This window comes from Carya illinoinensis, chromosome 16 (assembly GCF_018687715.1).
Source record: "Carya illinoinensis cultivar Pawnee chromosome 16, C.illinoinensisPawnee_v1, whole genome shotgun sequence".
In the NCBI taxonomy this organism is placed as follows: domain Eukaryota; kingdom Viridiplantae; phylum Streptophyta; class Magnoliopsida; order Fagales; family Juglandaceae; genus Carya; species Carya illinoinensis.
In genome coordinates, this window is record NC_056767.1 from 13,347,198 (window position 1) to 13,364,359 (window position 17,162).

Genomic DNA, 17,162 nt, shown 5'->3' on the forward strand with positions numbered 1-17,162 from the left:
CACTCAAGGAACAAGCCCTAGCCATCCATAGTGAATTGCAAGCCCTAAACACTTAGCCTACCTAATTCAACCATCATCTTCATCATTTCATCTCCCAAACACCTACCATTTGTTGAAGGCCAAGCAAGTTGGCAAGGTCACTTGATCACCAACATCACCAAGGTGAGCTCGTGGACTTAATGTTTAGGGACAAGACCGTAATCCCTAACAAGACTGAAAACCACATCGACGCAAATCAAGATTGAGGGAATCGATTTTCCCTCCCCCAGTAGATTTTAGTAGATTTTTGTATGAACCAAACATTTGTCATATTAAAAATGGTCTTCAGAATTAAAAATATATCAAAATTGAATTACTAGAATCCAGACCTGCACCTCATAGGCGAGGTTTCCCATTTGGGACCCAGGGGCGAATTGGACCTCTGGTCTGTCCTGCTCAAATGGGCTCTTAGCCTACTAAGCTCGAAACCAGGGCTGAGTAAAATCTGAAAATCTGACTCCGACTCCGACTCCGACTCCGACTCCGCTCTGGCTCCAGTCTGACTCCGACTTGTCGAAATCAGAGTCGAAGTTTTTTTCCACTGAAAAGTCAGAGTCGGAGGTGGAGGTGTTCTGACTTTGACTCCGCTCCGATCCGACTCCGACACACCAACTCCGACTCCGACTTCCCATCTGACTCCGACTCCAATACTGTGCATATTAACATCTAATAAATAATAATGAATAATATAAGTTAATATAGTTACTATAAGTTAATTTACATTACTAATTTACTATAAGTTACTATAAGTTAATATAGTTACTATATAAGTTACTATACCTTATATAGTTAATTTACATTACTAATTTACTATTAAGTTACTATATAATAATATAGTTACTATATAAGTTATTATACCTTATATAGTTAATTTACATTATGAATTTACTATAAGTTACTATATAAGTTACTATAGCTTATTTTATATTTTACATTACTAATTTACTATAAGTTACTATATAAGTTACTATAAGTTACTATATAAGTTACTATAAATTTTATATTTTACATTACTAGTTTACTATAAGTTAATATAGTTACTATATAGTTATATTATATATAATTATAGATTATATATACACTATATATATTAAGGGCTTATATAATATATAGTTACTATACTATGTATTTTTTATACATTAATCATATATATTTACACATTTTATATAACTATACCTTATATAGTTAGTTTACATTACTAATTTACTATAAGTTACTAAATACTATATAACTTACTATACCTTATTTTAATATCAAATATATTATTTTATTTTGTATATATATAATATACTATATAACTATATATATACTGTATTAGACTGTATATATTTATACTTATATAATATATATAGTTATACTTATATAATATATAGTTATATTATATATAATAGTATAGTTAATATATATAGTATTAAACAAAATTAATATTTGATTTAGGGTTTAAAAAAAACAAAAAAGGCTGAAAATACCAAAACAGAGCCCAAACGGCGTCGTTGGACTCTATTTTGGTCACAAAAACAAAGTTAATTGTAATAAAACGGCGCCGTTTTGGAGGTAAATGCCGCCGTTTACTTCAATGAAGTGAAGACAGGTTTAATCTTTATCCCCCCCCCCAACTTCCCAAACCCTAGCTGCTTGTGCAAACTCTCTTCCAACTCGTTGCTCCTTGCCGCCATGTAAACCTCGCAACACTCAGATTTGGATATACGATGCACACCTTCAAGAAACAACAAGTCCTTGTCCGGATCACCCCACTGGGCCCCTCAAGCTTTGAAAGCTTGGCTTCCACGAGATGATCCAAGAACGTCTTGATCAACTCATGAGGGATTTGTACGGGGTTGAAGTTTTCATTTTCATTGTTGTCATCTATATTAGAGGGGAGAGACGAGAGAAACTTGTCGATATTCTCGAAAATCTTTAGGTACTCGAGATGGGGATCAGACACAGGACCTGAAGATGCGGTCAGTTCTCCTTGGACAATCTCCTCATCATCTACATTGCAGTCGTCCTCTCCGACGTTCTCCTTTGGAAGTCGATCGGTCCAATTAGATGATGGATTTGCATCAAAAACAGCCTCTGTGTCCTCGCGGGGATTTGGGGGATGGTCCAGTTTACGACCACAGCTGGGGGAATTTTCTGGAAGGTCAGTCGCCCACTGACCTCCCACGGTCTCACCGACTCTGCTCCGACAAGTCAAAATCGGAGCCGGGGCGGAGCATATAACCTTCAGAACTGGAGTCGGAGTCGGAGGACCCAGATACTGATTCTGATTTGTCGGTGCTTAGCCCTACTCAAAACCTGTTTCTAGGCCCAAAATAGCCCAAATGCCATTCCAAATTGTCTAAATAAAAAAAATATTATACATATTACAAAAAATGAAACAAAACTTTTTAAAGCATAAAACATAAAATTCTAAGTTCTAACTAGTAAGTTAGTACCTTCTAAGTTGTAACTAATAATTCTAAGTTATTATAAATTAATCTAAAAAAAATTACAAATTGTCAAATAATTTAAATAAATAACAATGTTTAAAAAAAAATAACAAATTGTAGCAAGATGAGATCATTGACTTTGATATTGGAATTTGGGGGTCAGGATGAGACTGTGAAATTATAAAACTTGAAATAAAAATAAAAGCATTGAAAAACAAATTAGACTTTCAAATATTATATAGATATGTAAAAAATTTAAAAACTTATAATTAAAATTACAAATCAAGATGAGATCATAAGCTTGGTTTTTATATTAAGACTGGATCATTGAGAATTTGGGATTAGGCTTAGGCAAGTGAGACAAACTTGAAGAAAATAATAAGAAAAAAAAAAATCTAAATTACAAACATTGTATAAATATACATAATAAAACTATTTCAGGTTTCGTTTACTTTTTAACGTACACATATATAACTATATATATATATATATAATATGCAGCGGATAGGGGAAAAGACGTGCGGGTTGGGCCCAACTCGCCCCACTGGGTATCAAGATACAGGAGGATACCCCACCACCTGAATTTGATTGACGACCCCCCGTCCAGGCGGGGGCCAATCAGTGAAACTGACTGAAGATTTTGAAAAAAAATGTCGGTAGAGTTATTTATTATATTTTATTTAAAAGTTTAAAAAAATTATAATTATTAAATAAATTGAGATAATTTCTGACTAGCCCTAAGTGTAAATTTTGTGTATGTTTTTTCTTTTGTGAAAATATAAGTTTTAATCAATTTTTTTTTTTTTTTTTTTTAACTTTTGAACCGCAAGATATAATTTTTTATTAAAAGAAATTGGATAAAACAAAGGGGACAAAACTTATATTTTAGAGATGAAAAATATTATATATTATAGTTTTACTTATATAATTATATAAAAAATGGTAAAAATCTTAAACACTTAAAGTTCAAATACAAGCCAAAAGCTTGCGATTGATTGGCATAAATCCTACCTTCCAAAATGAAAGTTTAGAATTGGAAACTCCCCAAATTATCAAAAAAATATATATATTAATAAATAAACTTTCAATAAATTCAATTAATATAATATTATGCATAAAATAAAATAAAAAATAATATTTACAATAATGAAATACTTAATTTCCGTACAACTTTTTAAAATAAAAATGTATAAATATAAAATTTATATAAAAATATTAATTTTTTAATAATAAACTCTTCTTTTTTATAGTTTATGATACTTGCCACTCTACACTTTGCGTATCATTTCACGAATAAAATTATACGTGCCTATAGTTTACAAATAAAATTACTCATCCTGTGCGAGTTTTTCATTTGGGGGATTGATTGAAAGCCCTGATAATCGTGAGATCCAATATAAAATGACTTTATCCATCTCTTTTTGTTCTTGCATATCACACTAAACCTACATATATTCCATTTTCTTCTAATAAAATAAAAACAAAATTTACAACTTTCCCTTGTGTATAGGATCCGTCAAAACGAAACGTTTCGGATTTTTCTTTTTAGTTTTTCCTTTTTGCTATTGTGCTGGCAAAGTTTCGTGCCGCCACGAGAGATCCGAAAAATCGGACGAGTCGAAATACATATCAGGGTACTCGAATAGCCCATCGTACGCCACGTACTCGGCCGAATCGTTATAACTTTCTCCACCTACAAACTCGAACGAGTCGTAACTTGGGATCTGATCCTCGAAACCCCACAGCCCGCCGATACAAGGCGACTCGGACGTGACCGGGACTAAGTTGGACTCCAGATCCAGCGCCCCCTCGCCCGAGGAACTACCGGAGGGTGGCAGGCCAAGTTCGTCGTCGGAGGCCTCCAGAAGGTACCCTAGTTCCGGTTGAGACTCGCCTGAATCAGACGTCAAGTCAACCACCGGCGCCGTAGACCGAGATATCTCCTCCTCGAAGCTTTTCATGACTGAGGCAAGATCCTGAAACGTCGGATCGGGATCAGAGTCGTCGAGGAAACCGAGAAGGTTCTCCCTGAGACGCTTCACCTCCGGCGAGTCCAGCTCTGACGACTCCTCCAAGTCATCCCGGACTCGCTTCTTGTTATTCCGATCCTCCGCAAAGCCAGACATAGATACAAAGACACAGAGAGAGAGAGAGAGAAGTTTCCGTTAAACAGAATCTACGGAAGCTATGTTGAGGCAGTGGTGGGGAGGTCCGGTAAAGCGAGGAGGAGTATATAAAGGGGGACAAAGTTAGAGAGAGAAAGAGACAGAGGAGAGAGAGCGTGAGATAATGATGGTGACGCAGGCGCGTGATGGGGAGAATACTTAGTTCATCACGGACGGCTTGCCTGTTGTGTTTGTGTTTTTTACTTTATTTTCCTAGTATCGTGTCGGAGAGGGTTTCCATTAAACTGATTTGAATTATACGTTGAGATCCGGTTTCTTTCGTGGGGTCCACGTGCCCTGGCATATGCCTAGTCAATCAAGGCCCCCTTCCCCTTTTTTCCCGTTGTCTTTTGGCTCGGCTCGGCTGACTTGAGATTTGTTTGTTTGGTAGGAAAATCAATCGCAAGGTTGACGGTATGCGTTTTGTTAGGAGCCACATCTCTCTTATCATTTTTATTTAAATATAGAGATAGAAAAAAAAATAGGTGCAGAGTCTTTGTATTCCTTAACACTAATGAATGCCGGTCAACAGGATGAATGCTGATATTATATATAAAAATAATAATAATAATTTTATATACATTTATTTTTATGTATTTTTTATATATTTTATTAATATAATTGATTATATTATTTTTTTAATATAAAATAAATATTTTGACTAATTACATCTGTATAATATATAAAATATACATAAAAGTGATTATATGTAGCAGAACTCAACATTCTATTGATGCGAAAGTTTTTACGACAATTATGCTATAAAATAATTATCATTTTAATTTTTATAACTTAAAATAGTCTCACTATAAATTGTGGGTTAACAACTTAACACGCTAACTTATATATAACAAAACTCATAATAAAATTCTTATATTTTGTATACATTATTAGGTGTGATTAAGAATAATAAAAATTATGATAAAAAGAAATACTATTCAGAATTATAAGAAATTCATATCTTTTTATATCTAGGAAAAAAAATAAATTAGTTTGACAACAGTCACGAGGATGGAAAATTATAAAACATAATATTTTTTTACAACTATTTTACAATTCTATTTTAAATTAAGAGCATTTTTATAAAACATAATTGTTAGTGTTGAGACGACTTTCTACAAACTCAACACCACCACGAGCTCCACCGTATAGTCGTTGAAGACATGAGTTATCTTAACAGAGGATGTCTACTATACCTAAGTTAGAAATGATAAGATTTCTAAAAAATGCATAATCTTAGAGAGTTTATGCTTTAGCTATATATATATATATATAAAAAAAAAAAAAAAAAAAAAAAGAAGTTGTGTTTTTTGTGGAGGTATCCCATTGTTATATCTCCGCAAAGACCACACCTCCCATTGGAACCCTTGAATGCGATTAGATTCATTGGATGTAGGACACATGCTCCTTATACATTGATGTGGGACACTATGTCCAAATTTAAATGATAATTATGATACGTTTAGTTAATGAGCTGATTTTATTATTATTCATAAATTATTTTATTTGTAATACTATTCGTTTCTTTTCATTTTTTTTATTTAATATTCATAAATCATCTGAGATCACTTCAATATCTAAATGTAGCTTAAAAAATTATAAAAGAGATATACTTCTATCATTTATCTACCAAAAATTGATTGCATATGGATTTTGTTGACATTGATTAAGATTCTCTTTTAAATCTTATCGGGATTTGTCTAGAACAAGAAAAATCAACGTGTGAGATAGACCGTAATATCAAATCAAATTATATCGTACAGAAAATATGTGGCATAAAAATTTTCAAATAAAATTATTGAGATTTCGAATAAGATGTTTTCGATTTTGACACTACCGAATCTCCAAGAAGATATTTTATGGTGAGTACAATCGGTTTCACATGCACTAATGGTATATAGTACACACATTTTAAACATTCTTTTACATAATCCACTCATTTGGTGTCAAGGTCCCATGTTATTTATTGCGTTAAAAATTGCTATGAATATGAATAAGATTAGTTTGGATAGTGTGATAAGATGAGATAAATTAAGATAAAAATTAAAAATAAAATAAAATATTATTAGTATATTATTTTTTTAACATTATTATTATTTTAAAATTTTAAAAAATTAAATTATTTATTGTATTTTATGTGAAAATGAGTAATGTTACTATGCCTTCTAATAAAAAAAATTAGAAATATATATTTTTAAATAAAATGACACTTGAAAACACAAAGAAAGAAAACTAAAACCCTAAATTTTCTCTAACTTTTTATATTTGTGTTTTTCTAATATTTTATATTTATATTTTTAATTTTTTAATAAGTTAAGCGATACATATTATGATATCATTTTATCATGTCAATGGGATAAAGTGAGTAATATAAAGTATAGTACATGATAGTATTACTCTTTGAAGTTTTGAACATATAGATTGCTAAAATAGAGAATGATCATTTTTAATTAAAATTTAGCTCAACTATTAACGTATTGTTGTTATTACTGTTTATGATTGAAGGTCTTAAGATATAAGAATGATGGGTAGTATTTTTTATTTTAAAATAATATTAAAAAAAAAACTATTTATTTGTATGCCGTACAGTCTAGAAAGTAAGTAACAACAATAGGCAATAGCACATGCAGGTAGGCACAGCGGCAAAACGTGAAAGATACCATATCAACTTTGCCACGCGCTCACACACAGATACACCGTCCTGTCCTCAACCACCAACTTGGTAGTAACAGTTGTCCCCAACTGTAACGAAACACACTCTTTCCACCTTGTCGGAAACTCCTACTCCTAGCGATACGGTAGGATACGATACGGAATCTCCGACGTTTAAAATATATTTTAATTTATAAATAAATTTTATAAATTAATATTTTAATCTCTCCCACCATCTTTTACCAAAGAACCCACCTGCTCCATAAAGCGGCGCGCGAAGCCGACTCAGTTCCAGATGACAACAACGACCATGGCAATATTTCTGAACTTCAGAATTCACACGTCAATCTTTTAATTTTTTTTAATTTTTTTCTTATATATAAATGATAAGTAGAAAAATTTACTTATTTTAAAAAGAATAAAATAAAATAAAATTTAAAATTTTATAATAAAAAAATTATATTATGTGTGATATATAAGACACAAATCGAATTAAATATGTGGAAACTTGAGAGTCTAACGTGGGCAGGCAGGCACCACCCTCCGCTCTGATTCGGTTAACGTGTCGTCAGATCTTAACCTAATCTAGGAGAACATGGTTTTACCTCACACGAGTTTTATGCAGATTTTTGTCATTTCAAGACTAATAAACACGAGTAATAGAATCTCTTTTCTCTTCTTCTTCTTATTATTTTATAATATAATTTTTATTATAATATAATATTAAATAAAAAATTGATAGGGATCACGTTTGGAGCTCCTGTTCTAAGTTTTTTTTACCAAGTGATTAAGAAAATAGTATTTAATAATATTGTGAATTTTTTTCTTTTTTTAATAATATTTATAAGTGTTAAAAATGATATATAAAAAACCAAAAACCAAAAAAAAAAAAAAAACCACTAGCAGGATGGACAACGGGATCCCCATCGAGATTTCTAGCATTGTCCATATTAAATTATTAAAAATTATTTATTATATTTTAGTTATAAATCTATTATATATTAAAAAGATAATGAAAAAAAAAAGATGTTAAATATATAATTTTTTTAATAAAGATATACATAAGTTCCAAAAATGAATATCGTGCATGCCCTTTATAAAAAAGTGAATTCATTATAAAAATGTGAAAAAATTTTAATTTTATTTAATAGAATCCTAATTTTATAAAAAACTTACATAATATTTATTTAATTAAGATTTATACCTGTCATTATTCTTAAATATAAGAAAATTACTCTTTGAAATTGAGTTAGATTTATCTTTTGAAAAGATAGAAAGTTTTTTTATATGATATAACACAATATTTTTGCAAAATCTTCCTTTACGAAGAAAAAATTCTTCGTATAATAAAATTGCAAAATATATATATCTTGCAATTTTTTTTTTAAAGTTTTAAAATATGCAAATTCTATGTACTCATTTTAAAAAAATATAAGATTTATATTACTCATTTTTTAATAATAAACCTAAATTTTCTCAAATTTTTAAACAAATATATGCATTTAACATATTGAAAATGTGCCAAAGGCCTGTGGCCTGATTTGTATTACCTTCTGCTTTTAAAATAGAGGTGAAATTCAAAACCCCTATTCTTTAAATGTATAAGAAAAAAAAAACATATTAAAAATGTGCAAACATAAAATTCAAACTAATAGTTTCTTTGGACCAAATGTAGGGAGGGGGAGGGAAGAATTGAGGAATGCTACACAACATCCCACACCATACACTTTATATATTAAAATATTATTTTTTATTTTTTTTATTTTTTATTTCATTTTATTCTTATTAAACTAATTGAATTATTCTATTTATCATTTATACACTTCATATTTATTATAGAAAAAATGAAAAATAAAATAAAATAAGTGTAGTGTGTGAAGTGTAAGTATGATAAGAAGAATTTTTTGAAAAGAATTTATTGTTAATGGAAGGCCTAAGTTGGCAAATTTCCACTTTGCCCGTGGTTAAGAAACTTATTTACAACTTTCTTAAAAAAAAAAAAACTTATGTATAGTATAATTTATTAAAAAGTAATATTAGATATAATTATGGAAGGTGTAAATATTATGAAATCGTTTTATAAAAAATTAAATTTATTAATAAAAAAATTAAATTTTTTAATAAATTTTATATTTATTATTATTTTTTAAATAATTACGTAAGATTTATATAACTACCACTATTACTTTCCTTTATTAAAATATGTAAAAGTTGGATATTGGTTTGAATCGAAATTGATGGGAGAAGATCTTTGTTCTAGAAAGGTTGATACGTTTACCAAAAAAGTGGGGGCCACGTAGAGTAGTGGGGGTGGATGTCAAAAGCAAAAGGTCACATGATGCATGCATGGATGGATGGATGGTTGGATGGATGGGATTGGTTGGTTAGGACATGTTATCGATGTAATTGCCTTTCACGAGGAGCTAGGTAAGGTGGGGGAGCCTACGTCCGGCCTTGCACAAGCATCCATCACGTGTAGGCCTCCTACCAACGTTATTATCCACCTCCTAAAATATGATATTTATAATAAAAATATTTTAAATATAAAAACAAATTTTTAAATTTACGTGTAATATATTTATTATTTTATTCAAACACACGTATTAATAGATAAATATATATATTTAAATAAAATAATAAATTATATATAAAAAAATTTAATTCTAAGTGATTATACATATCAATACATACATTCATTCAATATGATTGGTCGAAAACATTCAATATGATTGGTCAAAAAGTAAATTTTATTGAAAACAGAACCAATTTAAATTTTAAATATGAAAGCATAAGTATTGATATGTAAATTGGTATGCGAATTCGCTTGTACGTATCAAAACTCATCATATATTATCATGATGCAGAAATAATAAATATCATTTCTAATCTTGAGGATCATTATAAAGGGTAAAATTCTTAATAATTTCAAAGCGTAATGCGTATTTGTTCCTGTTTTTATTTTTGGTACAAGGAACTACCGATGAAAGTCAATAGTTTCGAATATTAATTAAATTATCAATATCGTATGATATATGGGATATTTTTTGTAACTCACCTAAAATTTAAAACAGATAAATTATATTATTTTTAGAAATTATAAAAAAAAAAAAAGAATTATAAATACTAGTAAACTAAAATACAGCTAATTTGAGCTATCTGTCTTGCTCAACGATCCCCTTCAAAAACCTAAAGTCTAAAGAGGAAGCCTAACCAAAGAACACAAATACAGGCCGCAAGGCACCGACAAATTTGATGTTAGTGGGAACCTAATATTCCAATCTTAACGTCCAACTTTTGTCTCATTTCCATGTGTTTTTCTGCTTAAAATTGACTTTGGTACTGCTCATGAGTCATTACACTTACATTTTGTCTTTTGATCATTCTACACTACCGCCCAATATGTAACGCTGGACGTGCCCCTAATATAATTGTAATTTTACTCTTTTTTCAAATATTTTTTAGATTTTTTTAGAATTTTTTTTAAAAAATATATCATTTTACTAATAATCACTGACTTAATCATTAAAAAAAATTAATATAAAACCTATAAACAAATTAATATTTTTTTTTCCTTTTTCTTTATTATTAGCTAGCTTTTTGGTTGCCTTGTGTTTGTGCTTTTTCTTTCAAGCGAGTGGGTCATGATGTTATCTCGTACGTATTACCATGATTAAAGTGTTAGGCCATCTGTTTTTTTAGGTTTCACATTTATTTTCTAGTCTCTTTGAGGCTGAATTCCACCTATAGTTTACACGTTATTATGAAGAAAATAATCATTAGGAAAGGGTTGTTTGTGCATCATGTGTATGTATGTGTATTGAGGAAATCATGTCATATTGCTTTTTGTCACCATATTCTACTAAAATTATCTCTTGGTGGATAGTTAGAAAGCCTGGTTAGTCTTATAATATTTATTAAACGTTAAATCCCATTTGAAAAAGTTGCCTAAATAATAATACGTTTGTATAATCTACTTTTATATATCTATCTTTCTCCTGATTGAGATTCTCAAATTTAGAATTGTTAGATGATCTCTCGTATGGTGGGTTTCCACTGTAGAAGAATATCAGTTAACGTTGAATCGAGACTAGGATCTTTTAGAGCATTTATATTATATATAGGATCTAGTCTTATAATACTTATTAAACGTTCAACGTCGACATTTCAAAAAGTCACACAAATAATAATAAGTATTGTATGGTTTACTTGATGTGTTTATCTTTTTCCTACTTGATGTACTCAAATTTAGAATAATTTTTTTTTCTCTCCATAATTGTCGAAGATGATATCTCATATATATGGTGGTGGATTTCCACAGTATAAGATTAGTTAATATTGAATTGAGACGAGAATCTTCTAGAATATTTTATATGATATATAGGATCTAGTGTTGAAGAAAAACAGACAAGTAAACTCTATAATATTTATTGTTGTCCGAATAAATTTTTTAATAATAATTTTAAATAATACCTAATGATCAATATTATAGGTTCAATTCTACCTATTATAAACTATTTTCTTCATCCGTTGAAACCGGATATTTCCAGTCAGAACGTCAATTTCTTTATGCATGAGGTAAGCATCATTAATATTTATGCTCACTTATTTTACAGTCGTGAATGTATAAATATCATACAATAAAGAGAGTAATCAAAAGAGTCGTGCATGTAATTCTATGTTCCTCAAGTCATGATTAGTCATCCAAAAGAGCATATTGAAAAACAAGTGGGCATAATATCATTAATAGCACTTACCTCATGCGTAAAGAAATTGATGGTTTTGACCATGAAAATATTGGCGTTGATTCTAATTTTATAAAATAATTTTTATTTTAAAAAAGGTTATTATTATTATTATTATTATTATATAACTTTTATCATTTATAACGATACATCATATAATTATAAGATTATTTATTTATCTATTAAAAGAAAATTTATTTGTAAGTCTTATTTTTTACATACTCAGTATGACATTGAAAGTCAACAATTTCTACGTCAGCTATGCTTAAAAAATTATTGTTATTTTATTATATTTTGAAGTTATAACTTATAATGAATTCTATTGTTAGTGCTGGTTTATGTGTAGCAAAATTTATCATTTAATAATCTGAATTAACATTTAAAAGATGACAAATAATGATTTTATTTATATTCTATAATTAAGAAAGAAAAAGAAAAAAAATAAGAAGGTGGTGAGGCATTTTCTTGAAAACGAAAGAGAAAAACCCACCAGAAAGTTCAAGGAGAGGAAAGCTTGGGAGGAAGACAGGTAGGAATTGCTTTTCTAAATTCAAATTTGTGGGAGAAGAAATAGCACATCATGGCCCACAACATACTCTAATATCGTGGTGGCCAACTCGGTTTGGAAATTTCATCAAGATATTTTGCATTCAAATTGGATTAAGAAATGTCATCGTGATGATGAAGAAATATCAATATCTGTCCCGAATTGATGTCTTCCATTTTATATGTAAGTTGAAAGTGATAAGACACAATATTTATCATGGATTTGAATTTTCTAGAGTTCGGATCTATGACTTACAAAGTGAGTCTTTGAATATTTATTAATTTTCTGTCTAAAAAATAAATTTGTATAAATTTAAATACTTTGAGATTTACTTATGTATTAATCTCTTTCCTATTACTCTAAGCTCTAAAAGGCATGACTCAATTTAACGTTGTATGTGTTAGGTTTTAGAATGGTGTAAAATTTATGCAAATATTTATGAGAAGTGTTACAGGCATAGAAATTTCAAAAAAATAAAAATAAACTAACAATATAATATAGTTTCATATGATATGTTAGATTTATTTTATAATAAAAATAACTTTACAATTTAATATATCATATAAAATTATGTCATTTTATGATTTTACTTGTTTGTGATGTTTTCGTGGCCAAAGTATTTTTTAATATTTAACTATGTGGTTATCTCTCTTTTAACCGGATAATTTAAGTGAAAAATTATTAGGTAATTCAATCATATCATTACATGCTATGTAATTAAAATTATCTATATAAATATTAATTTTAATTAACATGACACAGAAAATTGAATGAGAGAATCACGTACTCATATTTGGAGAATACCTAATAAACTATCTGAATCAGACAAAAACCTAAAAGAGAATCAGTATTGAGACATCATGGAAGAAAAGAATTTTGAGAAAAAGAAAGTGTGAATACTGCTGCAATATTGTAAAGTACTTAAAAGTCTGGGAGATGATGTTGTCCTCTTTACCCTCAACAGTGTAGAACGAGTTTGCTTTAGGTTACGTTTAGACAGTGAAGTGATATGAGATGTTTAATAAATAATAATAAAAAATAAAAAATATTAAATAATAATAAAAATATATTAAATAATAATAGAGGAGACACTCCACTGTTAATAGAGTGGAGGAAATTTCCATTCAAAGCCACCTTAAATTGTCCATTCAAAGACACATCAACGTGCGGTGGCGACGACAAGCCTTTCCACATTTTTCCACAATCTTATTTTATTTTAGTCATTTTGACAGAACTTTTCTTTAAAATTGAGGTAGAGGAAATTTCCTTCAGCCTAATTAAAACTTGAAAAAGAGTTTCTCATTTATGACATGACACGCGTCAAAACATGTGCTTTACACGTATCTTTAAAAAAAATCAATTTAAATAAATATCCTGGGCTAAAATTAATTACATATTTTTTTTTCAAACCTAGAGATTTAATTTGAAAAATAAGAATCCCAAATATTTAAAAAAAAAAAAACAGTACCGATTTTCTTACCAACCAAACCCATTTAGACCATATCATATAATGATATCTAAAGATTTTAAGAAAATAATTTTGAGTCTTTTTAAATGTTTTTATATAGTTTCTATATATAATTTGATTTCGAAGATAGATTTTAAAGTTTAAATCTTACAAATTAAATTTTGTCATATGAATAGTGTGTGGTGTAGATAACTTTTGAGCAATGCTACGTATAGTCTCCATTTAGGGACTGCAATGCAGGTATAGATAATTTTATCTTTAAATTTTTTTAAAATTACTAAAATATCACTTTTAAAATAATAATTTTTTCTACTTTAATAAAAGGTCTACACATGTAGTTCCTACTTGAGGACTGCAAATAGAATTTCTCCTTTTAATAACATCTGATACGGCCAAAAAAAAAAAAAATCCTAACCCATGAACTATATGTAAACCCTAAACCCTAGTTAAAGTTCAGTCCTTGTATAGGGGCAAGAAAAGTAGTTGCAACCAAGGACTTTGCTTGGTAATTATGATATGATAAAGGAAAGGAAAAAGAGGGTGGTGAGGCATTTTCTTGAAGACAAAAGGAAAAACCCATTCAGAAAGTTAAAAGAAAGGACAGCTTAATTGGGAGGAAGGAGACATGAAGAAATTAATTGCTTTCCGGAATTGATTTTCCACATTCAAATTGGTGGAAAAATAGCACATTTATGGCCCACAACATACTCCAATTCTATCATGGGATTTTCTTGAAACTTGAGAGTCACGTAAATGACTCAGAAAATGAGCATATTATACATGGACCACGGACCAACTTTAATTCATATTTGGAAATGTCATCTTCATATTTATATTTAAGTTCGATTGAAAATGTCAAGGTGAAGAAATATGAATGTTACTGATTTTCAATTTCAATGTTCTTCGATTTGAATTTGAAGAAGATCTGAATTTAGATCTAGAGTTCAAGCCTATAACTTAGAGTAGGAGCGAGATAAACAAAAGTAAGATTCAAAATATTTAATCTTATTTGAAAATTTTATTTGGGTAGTTCTAAATATTCTGATTTCTGAATCTACTTTATCTGTCTATCTTTTTTCTACTCTAGACTTTAAATTTAAAATTGTTTGTTTGAAATTCGAATTGGAGTAAATTTAATGTTGTATTTGTCTTACCTTGAATTAGATTATTCATTTGAGACCAACATTTAAAGAGATCAATCTGTATTAAGAGATCACATTTTCTAGAATTTTATTTTATTTTACTTTCTTGCCATATAAAGCATTTGACTTGTATGTACTCTTACTTGTTGGCATGAGAAGCATGGACGGCCATTCCACCTACAATTTTAATTAGAAAAAGTTATATATCACGCATTTATCTTTCTTTATTCTCGCTATATTTTTATTAATTTTTAATTATAATTTACTCACAAAGGAATTTTTTAAAAATAAATTTACAAATTAGTATATTTTGATGTGATACATTATATTATAAATTTATTTTTATTTTTTAAAAATTGTATTTTTATTTTCTAATAAAAATAAATTTAATTGATGACATAAAACTATGTCAGTTTGTAATTTTTTTTTTTTTGTGAAACCTCCTTATGTTGTAACACTTCTCTTTTATAAAAAAAGTATTTAAAAATTAATGACTAGTACCAAATCGATAAAAGGAGTTGAGAATGTAGTATATAAGCTTGAATAATTATATATATATATATATACATACAAACACACACACGTATTCATTAGAATTTGAATAACATTTGTAGCATTAAGAATATGATTCACTTTTATGTTTTCAAATATTTAAAAGATTTTCATTTAACAAACGAGCTTAATTTTTACTCAAAACTTATATCGATTCATTATAGGGACAGAATTCAAATAAAGTTTATAGGAATTAAACTCGAGGATGATACCCTTACACTTCATTTATTACTATTTTATTATATAATTATTTTTTTCTTTTTACTATTTGAATTTAGATTAAAAATAACGTCAATCAATCAACGTAATCATGTGCTTTAATTAAAAATAAATTCAAATTTATAAAAATTGACACAAAGTGTAAAATTGTCAATTTTTATAAAATTGAATTTATTTTTAATTAAATTATATAATTACATTGGTTGATTGAATTTATTTTCTTCTAGATTATGAAAGAAAGTCATATTCTGATATTTTTAATCTTGATTCAAAGAGCTAAAGGAAAAAATATAACTGAATAATAAAACAATAGTAAATAAAATGTAAGAGTATCAATGTATCATTATCCAACGAAGAAAACCTAAAACAGCTGATGGCCTAACAGGAAAAAATAAATAAATAAAAAGACATGTCCTGAGCTTCAAGTTAAGCAAGACTCATATGGAATGAGAAGAAAAAGTTGTAGAAAGCAAACCCATAATGTTTGTTAGGTAACGAAGATGGGAATATAAGTAGCTGCACACCAACATCAAATTTGCCTGTGATATTACTGATTACCAGCATTTTATGCTTTGTTTTGGCTTCCTCTTTAGTCTTTGAAGGGGATGATCACTAAGCAAGACACATAGCACAATCTGCATCTATTTAGTTTAATATCATTTCTTTTTCTCCAACCTAGTGAAATGGACATAGTTTCTCAATGATAATACTAGTATAGTTCTTTGGTCTTCAAGCCCCACACACTCCATTTGAAAAAAAAAAAAGGGGGTCCATCATTAAAAGAACAGTTTATTTATATAGATTTCGGATTTATTCACTTTTTTCAAATGACATATATAGAACTTACATACTCTAAAATTGTAAATATCATTTTTTTTTCTCAATATATAATAACGTTAGCTATTTTAATATTTGGAATGATTTAGGTGAGGTTTGGATAGTGAGTTGAGATGAAAGTAGAAAGTTAAGTAAAATATTGTTAGAATATTATTATTGTTTTGAGATTTGAAAAAGTTGAATTTTTTATCATATTTTTTGTGAAAATTTGAAAAAATTGTAATTATTAGATGAAATAAAATGATGAATCCAAAGGAGGCCCTAAAAAAAATTGTAAATTATCTTTACCATCTAAAAAAGGCTCCCAACTATGGGTTAACCTCTAGAAACCATGAAGAATTTGTGGTTTTGACAGTTCAAAATACAA